General features: G+C 42.5%; 1 protein-coding gene across 6 annotated transcripts in view; it reads left to right on the forward strand.

Moving 5' to 3' along the window:
- The first annotated feature begins 3,634 nt into the window (after nucleotides 1-3,634).
- The window catches only part of PAM (peptidylglycine alpha-amidating monooxygenase), a 145,768-nt gene continuing 131,943 nt past the window's right edge, over nucleotides 3,635-17,459 (forward strand). For 5 of the 6 annotated variants that reach the window (XM_068667171.1, XM_068667175.1, XM_068667174.1 and 2 more), the window contains exon 1: nucleotides 3,635-3,766. The gene's annotated coding sequence lies outside the window, so the exon portion shown is untranslated. Of the gene's footprint in view, nucleotides 3,767-7,333; nucleotides 7,424-17,459 lie in introns of all 6 variants that reach the window. The other variant, XM_068667172.1, reaches the window with a different exon arrangement.

A 17,459-nucleotide genomic window follows, 5' to 3' on the forward strand; every position in this document is an offset into this window, starting at 1 on the left:
CTCAAGAACTGCTGCTCTGTTCATGTGCCCCTGGCTGCAGTTACCTTTAAAAAAATGATGTTAGCATAGAACAAATTGCCTCTAAAAGTTAAACAATTGTTGTTTGTTCAGCGGACTTTGCTGGCAGATTTTGTCTTGTTCTATGCAAACAAACATTTATAGGTACAGTCAATTATGGAAGTATATGCAGAGGACAATTTAGCATCACTAGTCTTCTCTCTTTATCTTCCTTCAAATCCTCTGTCCACAGCTATTCTTTCAAGGTTTCATAACAGTACCGGGCCTCCCTCCTTACTAGTGGGCCTATGGTTAGTTTTCTGAAATCTGTCACTATTTTGGAATCTCATCTTAAAACTGAGTAATGGTAAGACTTCTTAAATCCTTGAAATGTAGCAGCAGCACAATTCCCCGTCAAGCATAGAGGACTACGGCCAGATTTGCTCAAAACACTTTCAAAATTTACTGTTACTTCCCTTTCTATAAACAAGCATAGTTACATTAGGAAGAGGTAACCTTTTCAAATGACGTTAGATAACCTTTAGAATCACTAATTACTCACTCTCACTGACACTAGACACCTTAGTCATCAGGTATGTACAGCAGAAATAAGTGGTGAGCTGGTATCTGGCATCAGTCACAGCTTAACACAGTCAAGTACCAGCCATGAATGTTGAACTACTGTTTTCCTTAGACCAAATACTTAGGCAAATACTTAGACAAATACTTAGACAAAGTCTAAGATGGAGTCTAAGGTCTGGTTTGCATCTACTTAATACTTTGGCAAGTATCCCTTCATTATTATCACAGACATCCAATTATTTTGAGAAAAAAAGAAAAAAAAAAGAAAAAGAAAAAGAAACACAACTGAGTATATATATACATGTAATAAATAAACAAATAAATACATTTTAGTGAGACCTTTGTAGGTCTCAAATAAATACATTTTTAGTGAGACCAGAGGCAAATGGGCAAGAGTAAGGTTATTTAAAGACACATCATAGGCCTCAGGATAATTTTCAAGGATGGTTATTTGTGTTGGCACATTCAGATTAATGACAACAACTGAATTGCTAGCACTGGGGCACCAGTAATCACTGACACACACTTTCAGTCATGTCAGATTTCTCATATGCCTTATGATCAAAGACTAGTGTATATGTGGGTTAGCAAAACCCCAAATAGATCAGATAGGTCCAACAATAATTTCTGCTGTATGTAAAATATGGCATCATTCTATACAATAGTTATGAATGATTTTTATTTACAGTTTTTTAGGTATTGGCCTAGCAGAGCTAAAGATTAATATCTTCTGTTCATAGGAAAGACAGCAGTGCCACAAAAAGCTTACATCCTCTGCAATCCACAGAGGCCATTTATTGCACACAGGTGTTAACCTTAGCAAAGTTTTGCTAAGGGTGCTAGCAGAGGTAATTGAATTTGTGGAATATTTCCCTGTTTACCCAGACAAAATTAGATCTCCAATGGAAAAGTATTTGTTTTGTGGTATTTTTGCATTATGTTGAGGTATGAGAAGTACACTAAGTATGTCTGTGTTATATATCTATATAATACATATCCAGCTCATTGGTTCTCTTTTTTTAAAAAATTGGAATTTATCTTGAAAAAGATAGATCTTGAAAAAATCTTGGAAATAACAATGAATAAGACTGCAGCCTGAAGGAGTTCATGGGCTGATTTCTATCCTCAAAAGAGCTCTTCAAAGACTTTCATCCTTTATGCTGCCAGCATGCTGCTCCATTTGCAAAGTAAAATCTCCACGCTGCTCTCCAGTGTATATGCTGTCTACGCTTTTATATATGCTAGATAAAAAAGGGAAGGGTGGTATTTTGTTCTGCCTAAAAGGGAGGAGGAAAAGGAAATGAGCTTCTCTGCCAGAAACAGAGGAGATGATACTCAAAACAAAGAACAAAACAGCTTTCAGTCATTCAATCTATCTATGTATCTATGTGTTTATTCATCCAGCTAAAATATTTCATCAAGATATATGCTAGCAGCCTTTATGATTTAACATTTACTATAGCTGTTTGTCGGTGCCAATACTACTGTGTTTTGGAAGTGCACACGAGAGAACTGCATGACTCAGAAGCTTTTTGGACACATTCAAATAATACTTTCTCATATGTCTATAACTGGCATGTGGCAACTCCACGCTTGGCATTCATAATGAACATCTCTGACAGATGAATGAGTACACTTGCCACAAAGTTTAGGACATAAAATTCAGTCCATTCCTGCATACTAAGAAGTCCAAGTGCATTACCATGACATTGTATCCACAGACCAAAGAAATCATTCTACAATTTGATATAAATTTCACCTCAAATTTTGTTACTTAAGCATGTATCTACCTTCCAAATATTTGAAGCATTTGTTGAATTAGGACCTAATGCAGGAGTCTATAGATTTAAAGGACTCCCTACCCCCCAAACCATACACACAGTTTTATTTCCCACAAAAGCCTTATAATAAATTATCTTTTATGAAAAAGAACATTTGGGACACTTTGACTTTATTAAAAAGATGTTAGAGTATATACCCAATCACATATGATGACAAATATTTTTAAAACTCTGTTTAATTTCCTTACAGGAAATTAGAGGGACTAATGTGTAGTAAATTTACTTTTCCGCACTTCATGCTAGGAGGCTACAGCTTAAGTTGCAAAATAAAAAAGCTGTTTTATTTTTCTATGCCAGGATATATCATATTCAAAGAAAAGGACATGGAAAGTCTAATCTCAGGGTTCAGAAGATGAGGAGGCAGAAGTTAAACAGCATGTTTTAATGTATCCATTTTATGGCCTTTGTGAATCAGTATGGATTCACTTGGCAAAGAGACAAGTAACATAAGTGAGATTAAAGTTAAAAAAAAAAAAATCAAACAACACTCAAAGTAATGAAAGCGATATAGGCAAATGGAAGTAAGTACAGCAGAATTATTTAGAGGGCCATTAAACATGAAGTCTAAGGTAGATTGCATGATGTTTACTATAGGAGTTGGCAGCTTTTCCTTAAATTAGTGACCTCCTCTATATAAAGGTATTCACAAAAAGCTGAAATGTTCATTTCCTCCAACTTTGAAGACAGCGCTTCGAAAAATCCGAAGCAACGTCCTAAAGAAAATCCTCCTCAAACTTCCCCCTTCCTTTTCAAAAAGGCGACAGCGTTGATTCTTCAGTGCTTTTTTTTTTTAATTTCCCTTTTCAGAGGCTTTGGCTCCGTGTGTTAATACCTGCAGGTCAGAGCTGCTGCACTCACAAGGAGGGCCGGCTTTGGAGGACCCCGCTATTCCCTGAAGACAGCCCCAGGGAAGGTTTGCGTCCCCGGGAACTGTCTGGGGCTCCTTCCCCAAACCCATCGCGAGCTTATGGCCCAGGGTAAGGCCCGCAGCCCTTCGGCCGGGCCTTCAGCTTCCCGGCCGGGAGGCGAGCAGCCCGGCACCAAGTCAGGCGCTGCCCACAGGGAGAAGCGCCGCTGGGCGATGCGGTCGTGCGGCCGCCGGGGAGCGAAGCGCCCCGGGGCACCCCGGCCCCGCCGCCGGGCACCGCTCGGCAGAGGGCGACGTGCGCGGCGCCGCGTCCCGGTCGGGGCGGTGCGGGGCGGGCGGTGCGGGGCGGGGGGCGGTGGCGGGGCTGTCTCCGCCCCGGGGCGGTGCGGGGCGGCGGCAGGAAGGGGTCGCGGCGGCGGCGGCGGAGCGCGGCAGCCCCGGGTGTCGCTGCCGCCGCCAGCGGAGCGCAGCCGCCGCGGTGAGTGAGTGAGTGGGGACGGGCGGCCAGGAGCAGGAGGCGGCGGCTGGTGGCTGGTGGCTGCGGGCGGAGGGGCCCCGGGCGCTGCGCCCCGCCGGACGGGACGGGACGGGACGGGACGGGACGGGACGGGACGGGACGGGACGGGACGGGACGGGACGGGGCCGCCTTCCTCGGGAGGGTGGTGGCCCGGCCGGTGGGGCTGGAGCTGCCAGAGGGACCGGGACCGGGATCAGGACCGGGGCCGGGGCTGTGCCTCGTCCCGGCAGCCGGCGAAGTTTCCTGCGGGGCCGTGGGGACGCGGCAGACGGCGGCGCTGGGCCCCCGGGGGACCCCCAAAACAGCGAGGGGGGGGTCTCCGCTCGCTGCCGCCCCGAGGCGGGTGTGTAGAGCCGCGGTGTTATGGCTCCCACCGCCCTGCGAGCGGCGGCGGCTGCCGCTTTCCTTCTTTCTTTCTTTTTCTTTCCTTTATTTATTTATTTATTTATTTTTATAAGTCTCTTATTTTGTGCCGCACGCACCCGTCCGGGGTTTGTTCGCCTCTCCCCAACTTGGTGGCGGCGGCGGCTGCCGGTGGGGCCCCGGTGACACCGCCGCCGGCCCCGGGCTCCGCGGGAGGGGAAAAGGGAAAAAAGAAGGAAGCAGCGGGCAGCCCCCGCCGGCAGGCAGCGGTGTGGGCAGGGTGCAGGCGCGGGGACCGCAAGTTGTGGCTGCGGGAGCCCGGCGCTCTCCGTCCCCTGTGCTGCCTCCTGGGAGTGGGGGGGGCCCTTCTGCATCTTCGTGTTAACAGGGTTGGTGGCAAATCCTCCGTTCAGGCAGCTGCAGCTCAGTCCCCAGATATCATTTTCTTAACCGATTTGTTTTGTAGAATGTTATTGTTTGCACTCTGTGCCTGTTGTCACAGAACAGCTCGGGTTGGAAGGGACCTGAAAGCCCACCCAGTTCCAACCCCCTGCCATGGGCAGGGACACCTCCCACCAGACCAGGTTGCCCAAAGCCCCATCCAGCCTGGCCTTGAACACCTCCCGGGATGGGGCATCCGCAGCTTCTCCGGGCAGCCTGTGCCAGCACCTCAACATCAGGAGATTAAAAATAATTCTGACAGAGGTTGGTGAGCATTTGCCAGCTTATGCTTGCAGAAAAAATAGAAAGCATGTTGAATTTGGTTTGAACGCTGAGTCCTGAACTTGTCTAGTTTCTGTGCTGGTCCCAGTGCGGGTGCAGGTAGAAAGGAGAGGCCCATGGGTGCGGTCAAGAGCATGTGGGGATCACACATACCTTTCTCCCTCAGGCTCGTGGAGGCAAAGAGATCCGACCCAGAGTACAGGTCCACCTGTGCGTTGCTTTGTCGGTTTTCTAGTCAAGTGAGATGCCCTCCAACCCACTGTGTGTCAAATAGAATAGTATACAAACTAATCTGCTTTTTCAGATATTATTTCCCTGCATGTGGTTGATTTCAGGAAAATGTTAAGTTTGAGAGAAATTTTCTTCTTGATTCCTTGTGTGTAGATCCTAAGGAACTGTGGTGATAAAGGCATACATACTAAAGACAAGCTTGTTCCTGGCATCTTGCCTGGTTTTAAAAGTAGTCATGGCTTAGGATTTCTGCTGCAGTCCTCCTCTGACAGGTCGAGGGAAGTACCCATGTTGCGTGCTCAAGAACAATGGCGTGTGTAGTGAAACGAAGACTGTTTGTAAAAGTCACTGTGTAACTTGCCAGTTTTCAACATAACAGTTTGATCTGACTGTCACTGATAATATTTGAGATGGAGAATTTAGTAGAGCTCCTGGGATACTTATGTGTGTAATTATATCTACACTTAGAGTTGCAAGTGCAAACAAACAAAGATTTGTAAATGATCACAAATTGAGCCAAACAAGCTAGAGAAATTGTCTGACTTGCATGTGAAAACAGCTTCTAACAATGACGGTTAAACACTTCATGGACAAGATTATAGATTATACTGTACCTTCCATGTTCCATACAGCAGGTTATACCGTATTACTCTGTTCTTGTGTCTTCAGAAGGGTATCTGGAATTGGCCATGCAGCTGAATTGTTGCTAGACTGGCTTACAAGTCTGGTCTAGAATAACACTTCGTATTCTTCATGTGAAAGTATTTCAAGCAATTAAAAAAAAAAAAAAAGAAGGAAAACAAACAGTTAAAGCGCCATAGTTCAGTGTAATGCTAAAGAGACAGAAAGAAACACTGGATGTACTGTAACTACATAACATTGTTCTGTTTTTTTTCTCATGCTGCAGAATTTGGTTTCATCAAGTAAATGCAGGGTGTTTTCCCAAGGCACAACTAAGTATTTTCCAATTACAGAAAGCTGCAAATTGGAAAGTGGTATAACCATTGAGACTCCTAATATTTGTAGGTTTAAGATCTGTCCAACAGTAGCCTCCCCTTCTCTCTGCTTCTAAGCTTTTTTTTTTTTCTGCTTTCCTTTTTTTTTTTCTTTTTTTTTTTTTTTTAAGGCAGTAAATGAGAATATATAAAATGGACATACACTGGGCTGCTGAAAGGCAGTGAGGTTTTCTCCTTAATGAATAATCCTCTTTGTTTCTCTGTGATAATGGAGGAATCCTTCCTAATGTTCTGAATTATTTTTTTTTTAAATAGTGATTCAGTGTATTCCTATGGAAAGATGTGAAGGTTTTATTGAAAAATATTTCAATTGAGTATTTCATAATGACTATGGGTTACTTTGTAACTTGTGTTAAAACCAGCTTTTGTAAATTTGCTACTAGAATTATGTGGGAATAAATGTGTGGATTGAGATGTAGGTTGTGACCACATGAGAAAAGTACTGACAAAGAAAGGTAACACGGGTATAAATAAGAAACACAATTCATGTGCAGTACTGGCTTTTGAAACTCACCATTCTTTGGATAGAAATCTTGATGGTACTGTTGTTTGTTTTGTTTTTTTTGTGTTTGTTTGCATCAAATTGTGCAGAGGGCATCTTTTTCATCTGTATATGAGAAAGTGAATGAAATGTAGAAATAGCGTTTAGAGGATGTGTGGAGATTATGCATGAAGAGATGCCAATGGGAAGGAAGCTTTTCTGATTTAGTTAATTGAATCAAGCTGACTGACTTATGTCTAAGGGAGAGGCTTGGCAGTAATGAGTTTGAAGTGCTCTGTCTCAGCAGCACTCCATGTATCTTGAGCACATACCATAGTTTTTGCAGTGAAAGATTTCTCTCTCTCTCTCCCTCTATCAACCCATGTATTTTATTATCTTTATTCAAATCTTTGGAATCCCACCATTCAACACAAAGAAGAAAAAAAATCTGTGCTTTGCAGAAACTGAAAGGCAACAAATGATAACCCAGGTTATTCTGGCTGCAGAGTTGAACTTACTACATTTGACACAACGGCCGTCTCGACAAAAACAGTCTGTTTTAAGATGCTGTGGTCCTGTAACAGCCAAACAGAGTATGTAATCAGAGCAAGTCAAACAGGTGAAAGCAGTTCACAGGCAATACTGCATACAGAGACATAAAGCTTTTCCTTTGAACAAAACCCACTTCAGTCACTCGCATTTATTTTCTCATAGGTCTTTTTCATCCTTTTGTACTCATTCTTTCACGCTCCTATGTTCATGAATACCAGGGCAGATGGAGGTATCCTGTCGGTCTGGCCGGGGGTAAGGGATGCTGCCTGCCAAGTCCTTATCATGTCTTTCGGGTTATTTGTGACTGGTAATGATGTTGCATGATCTTTGCTGCATTTATGTTCGCTTTTGACAAAGAAGGATGAGGATGAGTCATGCCACATACTTGTGGTTCCACATAACCTGATATACTACTGCATGTTCCATCGGAGCCTGACGGTTCCTTTTGTTATCAATACTCTTTCTTGGATTTTATGGCTGTTCTTGATTTCTTTATTTGCAGCATGCATGCCATTCCTCTTCCTCTTGCTCTGATTTTTTAGTCTGTGCTGTTTTGCATTCATGCTCCTGGTATGCCAGTATAATGTTTACTATATAAATCTCTATAAAAGAAGGGTATCTCAAAAGGTTGGTTGAAGGAATATTTTATGAATCTGAACATTTGTTTGTGCTCCCTTTTAAAATCATCTATCATTCTGTCATGATCCTTAGTGTGATGGGTTAATCGAGGCTTAACTTAAAAGCGAATATGTGTATTTGCTTCTGACGCTCCCATTGGGTGTAGGAAGTGGCCTGTTCATTTTCAGATTAAAGGTTTTTGACTTTTAAAGCTGCGGTACTAGATTAAACCTAGAGGACCACTGTAAAACTATAAATGTTTAGTTTGCTTTTATCCTCCAAGGACACAAGAGAGTTTTTGTTTAGCTGTGCATTTGCTTTGTGTTGTAGGCCTGTAAATCACGTCTTCCAATCTTTACAATAAGACACTTACTCATGTTAGGGCATACTGTGGATTGTCTTTATTTTCTGGATTGTTTCAAAAATGTCCATCTAGTTTCCAGCATATAATTGTTCATGGTCTTCATATACTCACCTGTTCTTGTTTAATATGATGCAGTAGTTTAATTCTTACTTCTTTCCCTGTAGTATTTACTCTGGTTTCTTTATAAAGAACAATCATGTTTTGTCTTAGACTTTTTACTGCTAGGTTGAATGATTCAGGCTTTCACTTGTTTTATACCAGGAAAATTAAGAGCTTGTTGTGATCCTAGTTGCCCTTTTTCCTGCTGGCTACAGTCTGAGTGTATCTTTCTTGTACACAACGACTGGGACTGTTCCTGATCTTCCAGACAAACACAATGACGCTAGTATAACAGATAGGTAATGGAGATAAATTGGAATGGATAACCCATAACATTGTTTTTTATTATTATTTGTTGTTATGAATACATAATAGTAGCTTCAATTGTATGCTCACTAGTTACATCTCTTCTTTACAGCTGGTAGATAAGAACAGAAAATCCCTACACGTTTGACTTAAGAACAAAACTTTAAAAATACTTTAATTGTTTGGATTCTCAAAATTGTCCATTTCTTTTTTATCATATTCTGAACTTACAGTGAATGAGATTCCTCTACAGATTCCTCTGCATCTATGGAATCTGCTGATGCAGTGTTGAAGAATTTTGTATTTTGTTCCTGTCTCCTTTATGTGAATATTAGAATATTTATGTGAATATTTTTTTTGATTTAGTCCAAGTTAATGGAACTCTGTCACATCATCCTTATTTGAATGAAGGTTGTGGTTGTCCTTCCTTGATGAGTTTCATACTGTTTGTTTGTTTGTTTTTTGTTTGTTTGTTTGTTTTTATCTATCTTCCAATGCAGTGTCTTCTAGCTTAACTAATAATCTTTCATGCTATAGTATGTCTGAAAATATACACAGTTCCCACTAGACCAACTCTACTGTGTTTTGTTTTGTCTGGAGAGAGGATCTTTTATTTCATCAAAGAACAACAGCATAATCTGCCAATGCAACGTAAATAAATTAATATTTAATTTCTTCTGGCACTCCATTTTTCACTTCCTTCTGTCTCTAATTATTCCTTACTTAAGAATCTGTTTGGTTTCCCCTTCTATTTGATTCCGTTTTATTAAATGTACCTTCAGTGAACTTACATGCAGGCATGTAGATAGTAAATAGAAGTAGTTCCAAGGTATATTTCTAAGCTACAGGATGATGTCAACCAAAAAGTTGTCTGTCTGGTGCTTCCCACAGTAAGTTTCAGAGGTCAGTAGCTTTTAGTATTGACAAATTTAAGTGTTGGTGGTGAGCCATTCCATGTTGGGGTTGAGGTGTAGCTTTGCTCTGAAGAGAATAGAGGTAGGGGAACTGAGAAGTAGAGAAGCTGAGATGAAGGTAAGTCCCCTGAAGCAAGCCGGTGTACAGAGAAATGTGGTGTCACTGGAAGAGTGAAGAGGAAGCTGATGTGAAGTGGGGTAGAAGACAGGAGGCAGTCAAGAACAGGCTCATGTATCTAACATGTATTGCAGCAAATGTGTTACTTCTCACGTCTTCATTAACAGGTGCTTAAAACATTCCCAACTTCTGTACTTGTGGATGACATCAATAATTACTGGGTGTAACTGGATGCTTTGCTCTGTGATGTTCATTAGTATGCATTCACAATCCAACATCAGCGATGCACTGTTATACTACCGTCTGCGTTGTTCCAGGAAGCCACAGAACTTTCTCTTGGAAGCAGATTCCTCCCTGTCCCCTCCTCAGTTGAGTCTACTCAGTGTGAAACTACACCTTTACATCTGTTCAGGTATTGAAGTCAGTTATAGCCCGGTGTTTTATCCACAACAACAGTGCTTACTTATTGCTTGGGGATTGGTTTTGATTCTGGAATCCCAGTGATTATTTTGCTTTACAAGTCAGCTATAATAGAGTTCTTTTCTCCTTAGGCGTCGTTCATGGGTCCTAAAGCTAGATGTTTTAAGGAGTAGAGAGAAGAAAATTGCAAAGCTGACTTGATCAGTTCTCATGCCTAAACAGTGCATTTAAAAGGGAAGGGGGATGGATGGAGAGAGAGAAAAGCTATACTTTATTTTAAAACACCAGTGCTCTATTTCAGACTTCCATGTTATATTACTTGGTTTTCTGTGGATTATTTATATTTAGAGTGGTTGGATTTTAATTATTTTCTATGTGTGTTGTACTCTGAACTCAGTTAAGGAGCTGGATTGCATGGTACTAAGAATTCCAATCTCATTATGGTAGAGATTAGGATTTCTGTGGTGGATTTTAATAAATCTTTATGTTGGTTTAAACAAAATACCTTTTGCTTTTTACTTGCTTACTGATGTTTTTGCTGGAACACTGTTAATATATTTTGATCACAAAATTATTAGTTTTCTAAAGTTTGTTAATTCAGAGTAGTCCTTTCAGAAGATCTTTCTGTGATACATACATTTAAAAAACAGTTTAAAATGTTACATAGCTTTTATTACTCATGACAGTTGATGAAAATGTTAATTAAAGTGATGTCTATTTTTGTTTTTCTCATTTCTTTTTTGACAGCAAAAATATGCTTCTTAGTGCTCTTTTTTCTCTCTCTCTTTTTTTTTTTTTTTTTGCCTTGTCTTACCGCTTAGAGGGATGCCGTTTTCCCAGAGAAATCAATACAAAATCACAGAATGGCAGAAGTTTGAAGGAGCCATTGGAAGTAATTTAATACATGTAACCCCCCACCCCACTTAAGCAAGTTCAGCTAGACCAAGTTGATCAGGACTGTGTCCAGCTGGCTTTTGAATACCTTCATGGTTGCATACTCCACAGCTTCTCTGGGCAGGGTGTGGCCATTTTTGGCCACCCTCGTAAGGAGGAGTCTGCTTGTGTTTCGGTTCATGCCTCTTGCCTGGTCAGTGGGTGCTGCTGAGAAGAACCTAGCACTGCTGTCTTTGCCCGTATCTGCATCAATCTGATAATTACATATATACTGATAAGATTCCACCCTCTCCCCCCTTGATTCTTCTCACCCCCAGGCTAAACAGCCCTACCACTCCTCACATGACTGATGTTCCAGTCCCAGTATCATAATTTCTTTAGCCTGTTCCTGGACCCTGTCCAGTATGTTCACGCTTCTAGGGAGCCCAGAACTGGACACAGTACTCCATGTGTGGCCTCACTAGGGCTGACTAGAAGTGAAGGATCACCTCCTTTGACCTGGTCATTCTGTTTCTTATGCAGACCAGGATGTCCCAGGCTGGCTTTGCCACAAGTGCAATGAGTTGCTGTCTCCTTTCTACATTGTCCTTCAGAACCTTTGGGGTCTTTCTTGCAAAACTACTTTCCACCTGGTGAGTCCTCAGCCTATACCAATGCACAGAATTGTTCTTCCCCTGGTGCAGGACTTTCCCTGTCAGCCACTCCTCCCAGTTTTGTGTTATCTGCAAATGTGCTGAGGGTACAGTATTCCCCACCACCCAGATCATTAAGGAAGATGTTGAATAGGATTGGACCCAGTATTTATTCCTGGGGTATAATGTTGGTGATCAGCTTATGGCTGGTCTTTGTGCAGCTGATCACATATGAGCCTGGCAGCTCAGTCAGTCCTCTTCATTGTCTATTCCTCGAGACTGTTTTTCATCACTTTGTCTATGAGGATATTATGAGAAACTGTGCAAAATGTACATACATGGTTGGGTGATTTAGACTGCGTACTTAAAATAACAATTCTTTGAAACAGTGTGCTGTTCTGGAACGTCATGGAGAATGATAGTGCTTATATGGGGGTTCTGAGTGAATCTGCTGCTGCATGGTAAAGGTCCAACTCCAGCAACAGTTTGAGGTTGTTCTTTGCTCGCAGTAGCTTTGCAGGCCTGAAAACGTGTTTGTTTAGGGTAAGGTCTCAACATTTAAAGTTTGTTTAAATTGTTCAGACAGTGCATTATATGATAACACCATGCAACTGCCATAAGAAATTGCCCATATAATTCACTCAGGGAAGACAGTTATCTTTTGTATCTTCTATAAGTCACAAGCTGTGATGGTAGTAGCAGTGAGTTATTACAGTCTTTCCATTGTCGAATGACAATAACTCAATGAATAACACTATTGTACTAAAGATATTTTAAAGTTAGTTATTAGCTTTCTTTCATATAAATCTAGCTGGATAGATGAGGGGAGAGCGGTGGATGTGGTCTACCTTGACTTCAGAAAGGCTTTTGACACTGTCTCCTGTAACATCCTCATAAACAAGCTTGAGAAGTGCAGCCTAGATGAGTGAACCTAGAGCAGGTTGCCTAAAGAGGTTGTGAAGTCCCGTTTTCTGGAGATATTCAAACCCGCCTGGGTGCCGCCCTATGCAATATGCTCTAGGTGATCCTGCTCAGCAGGGGGGTTGGACTTGATGATCTTCAGAGGTCCCTTCCAACCTCAGCCATTCTCTGATTCTGTGAAACTGTTACTGATGAATATAATCTGTTTTTCCATCTCTAAGTGGTCAGCAATATATAGCAATCTGCAAGGGTCAAAACATGGAGGTCCTTCCCATGTTGGGCCTCCTCTACCCCCAACGTACACACACTTTTTTGAGGTTCCCATTCCCAACACCCTGAGATGTCAATCAACATAGGCATCTGCTTAAACGTGGGTAATTTCAGCTCCAACCATAGTACTCATTGACCCCCCAAAATATTCTGGTCTGGTAAGACTTGGAGCATCAGTGTAATCCAAAGGTTGCCGACAGATGTCGCTGTGGATTTGTGCAATACTGAGACTTCTCAAGGAGACTACCCATATCCACTTTCTGCAGAACAGATTGAAATCACGTCTGTGGAGCATATTAAAGAGTATTGGCTGAGCATTCCAAGATTAAGAATATAGCCTCCTGCCCTTGGACCAGCATTTTGGAAGAGAGCAGTTTGCCTGACAGAGTCCTCTCTAAATATTATCATTGTCCTGTGCTGAGATTAAATTTGTCTCCTGTTTCAGACACAAACCCATTAGACATTTGTGTGGTGGTGACCTAACAATAGTTGGTAAGTGGTGTAGCCTTGGACTCTCCCCCCTCTATTCAGACTTACTACTGCTTGTACCAGCACTGCTGGCTGGTTCTACAAGGTGTGCGTAGGTGGAAGAATTCACAAATGTTCTATTAGTAAGATATTATTATGCTCTACTAAACTGGTTCCCCAAGGATGATGGAGTATGTGATAAACTCGTTGTACGTGGTTTTCACCAGCCCTCTTCTGGACTGTTTGTCTTGTGAGCCATTAACTGTTTGAACACAAGTGGAAATACCTCACCATTGGCTTAATAAGCAAAGACCTTTGATAGTGGCCTTCTGGTCAGCATGTACAGGAGGAAATACAGCTAGTTGTTTGCTACCATCACCTGACTATAAATTTTGACTCTGGCAGTAGCCCAGTATGATTTGTCTTCTGGGTGTGGCTGGGTGTTCTCCAAATTCTGACCCCAGAGAGGTTTGCTGCATATCATCCAGTCATCTGCTTATCATCACTAGACTACAGTGTGAGACCTTTATATACTGCCTAAGAGCCAGTATAAAGATTTCTGAGGCTGTCACTTCTTCCAGCACCATAGCCACGACTATCAGTTTGACATATTGGCTGTTCCTCCTGTTCTCTTGGTAGTTCAGGAAGGCTTGTTGAGCCATTATAAAAGCTGCTGCTTTCCATTGCTGTTTCTCTTTAGCATTATCTTGTTGACTGATCAGTGAACCATGCATTTTGCTTCTGCTCTTGGGTTAATTGCTCATACGGTGAAGCCTACTGCAGCCAAGATGGAGGCAGACCAGACTGGATAGAAAATGTCATTACCCAAGCCAATTTGTACTATTTTCTCCTGTAAAGCACTCACTGTAGTTGGACTGGTATAGGCCACACAGAAATTCACCATTTCCATTTCATAGTAGTAGTCTGTAATGTCTTCCCAATTTATTGAATACAATCATTTGGTGGTACCCACTGCAAAGCCAGAAGCCCCACTATTGGCCAATTGGGTGGTTCTTTGTTTCATCCAGGGATGAAAAAACAGCTCAAATTTTTAGTTTTGCACCGATGGGGGCAACCTCTATGACCAAAATCCCAATTGTGTATGTAGCCTGTCTCTTTGCTGTCACAGGCTCCAATGAACCTCAACCAATGCTTGGAGCTTGAAAGGCTTATTGGCTAGCTTTTGGGCTAACACTGCTTAATAAGCAGTTGTTTTTCTTGATCAGAGGTGGTTGCTTCCTTTTTTTCCTGAAAGGATTTTTTTTTTTCCTTGTTTATAATGGTCTTAATGTCTGGACCGAATATGGCATACATTGCCTCCAAGACCCCAAAGACTAATAAATCTGTACTTCTACTCTGCTCTGCATTTCTGCTATATAGAATGTTTTGTGTAGCTGGTTTGGATATCTTTCTACAATGGCCCTGCCAAATTATCCTTCCAAATTTTACTTCTTTGTTATATTTCTGAATATTTTGGTTGTCAGTTCCCCAGCCATGATTTTGCATAGTCTCCATAGTATCACTCAGTGCTTCTCCCACTTCTCCCTCTGTGGGACGAGTGATGTGCATAACAGAATCCACACAGTTGAGTGATCTACTGCGTGGGAGAAACATTGAAATCTTCCAAATGTGGGGCTGCCAACCCATTGTGAATGATGGGGCTGTGTCAATAGCTCAGGGCAGCAGCATGCCAGGAGTGCATCGGTTGCTCCAGCAGTTCCTTAGCAGCTGGACTGCCAAGGATTTTTCTGTCTGGATGGTGCCACGGCTTCAGACTCAGCTAACTCAAGGAGAATGGCAATGCTGGGTGCTACAGCTGTGGGGGTGTGGGAACCTGATATGATAATCAATAATCAGCTGTTGTTTTGTCAGAAGCTGCCAGGTGTTTTTGTTGACCAACTGGGGCAAATGAGAGAGGAGCAGGCTGCACTCTCCAGTTGTTCCAGCCTCTAATGGATGTGTGGTCATCCGAGTGATCTCAGGGCAGTCTGTACTGTTTCGATGCAGTCTGTTTGGGAGAGGGCCCAAACCGCCAGGACCCATAACCACCTTTTGCACAGTGATAACAAAAACGCTGCAGCCTGTGGAGGAGCCCCTGGTGGAGCAGGTGGATGTGGCCTGGAGGAGGCTGCGGCCCATGGAGAGCCCCCGCAGAAGCAGGCCCCGGGCCGGAGCTGCAGCCCGTGGAGAGGAGCCCATGCAGGAGCAGGGGGTCTGGGGGGAGCTGCCCCCACCCGTGGGGGACCCGTGCTGGAGCAGTTTGCTCCTGGGGGATGGATGGACCCTGTGGGACGGAGCCATGTGGGAGCAGTGCTTGAAGAGCTGCTGCCTGTGGGCAGCCCCCACAGGCTCAGTTCGGGAAGGACAGCATCCCGTGGGAGGGCCCCCACGGGGAGCATGAGCAGAGAGGGACTGTGGGGGAGCGGCAGAGATGAAGCATTAGGCACTGACTGCAGCCCCCATTGCCTGTGCTGCTCGGGGGGAGAAAGTAGAAGAGAGTAGATAGGGGGAAGGTGGTTTTAGTTTGTTTTTAATTTCTCGCTGCTCTAGTCTGCTAGTGATAGGTAATAAATTTTATTCATCTCCTTGTGCTGACTCTGTTTTGCCCATTATGATAGTTGTAGAGTGACTTTCCTGTCCTTATCTCACCCCTTTATCCCCTTTCATCGTATTTTTTCCCTCTTTCCCTTTGAGGAAGGGGAGTGAGGGAGTGGTTGTGGTGGAGTTCAGTTGCCTGGAAGGGTAAAATCACTGCAAAAGGTAGGGGTAATTAATTGCTTCTAGTGTGTTCTACTTTTCTCAGCTGAGTGTGGAAGCAGAGGGCACAGTCTATCCACTGTCCTGGTTTCCTTTTGTGGTCTCTTTTTCCCTTTCACTTGCTTATACTTTTCCCATAAATAAAGTAGAGTTCCAACAGTTTTGTCATTCGGGACTTCAGATTGGAGTAAAGCTAAAAGCATCTTTTTTTGGTTAGCACTTTTGTGGCTAATCTACGGAATTTATATATAATGACATATCATTGCCTAACATGCTGTAATGTTATCTCTTTCATCTAGTCCACCAGTGTGCAGCACAGGCCACCCTGGGGCACTCCATCGTGTTCCCTTACAGCAGCTGCTCATGCTGGCGTTCAGACTTCCCATGCCTTGAGTATAAGGCCCAGTAGGGCAGGTGTGGCTTGTTTGAGGAGTTGGTGATCTTGGACAAAATGTCTTCTGCGTGGCACACAACATCATGGTGTGGTGTGTTTGGAATGATTGGCCCAAAGTTTAAAGAAGAGGTAGGGAATTAAACTTTTCAGAGCAGGCTTCTTTTCATATTTTTTTTGTTCGTTTGTTTTAAAAAAAGAGGTCTTTTTTTTAAGCTCATAGTCACAAAACTTGTGAAAGCAGAAATGCCGATGAAGCATATTCATATGCTGATGCTGTATAGTCAAAAAAGTCTTACAGTTAAAACTATACATGTCTTGAACAAAACAAGGAGAGGCAGATAACATGAAAAAGAGTGAAGGTTTTTTACCCTTCTCTGTGAAAAGATCAAACAAAAGGACATTGTATTTGTCTGCCTTTGTTTTGGTCCATATTATAGTACTGTTTTGGTTCCCTACCACATCCCATGGGATTTATGGAATACCCATTTCTTCATTTTCACTGCTTTTTATCTAACGTGGTCCATTTCATCTTCAGAGCAAATTGAATTGAATGAAGTGAATACCTACAAAATGTTCTCTTCTGTTTTGCTTTTGGCAAATAAACGTCTTTATTTTATTTTATTTTTTTTTTCAATAAACATCTTCAAAAGACTGACTGTGATTTGCAGGTTGGTATTCTAAAAGTGATTTCAGTGTCATGTGCTGCTTAGCCTTTTTTCTTAAGAGTTAGTGGGGATAATACAGGTAGCAATACTACATTATCTGTGTTATTGTATCAGGGAATTGCCATTGCACTCATGATATATTTCTGTGGAGATTTGGGTCATTTGTATTGAATTGAAGATAAATTCAGTCTTTCTTGCCATAGTTGGCATTTGAATCTCATCAGAGGGGAAGCAGAATTTTTTTTTTTTTTTTTTTTTGGCTGGGGGGGGTGAGAGAAGTAAGGGGGCATGATCGGAGGTAGCACCAAGTTAAGGATTTGAGAAAGTTGTTTTGGCCACATGCAAAAGTCAGACCAATTTGTTAGATGTACTTCTACCACTACAACAGCATTGTGGGTTTGTTCATCCATAGTAGGAATTATTCATGTTGAGGCCGTGTTGTTTCTGT

The sequence above is a fragment of the Anas acuta genome, chromosome Z, assembly GCF_963932015.1.
Source record: "Anas acuta chromosome Z, bAnaAcu1.1, whole genome shotgun sequence".
Classification (NCBI taxonomy): domain Eukaryota; kingdom Metazoa; phylum Chordata; class Aves; order Anseriformes; family Anatidae; genus Anas; species Anas acuta.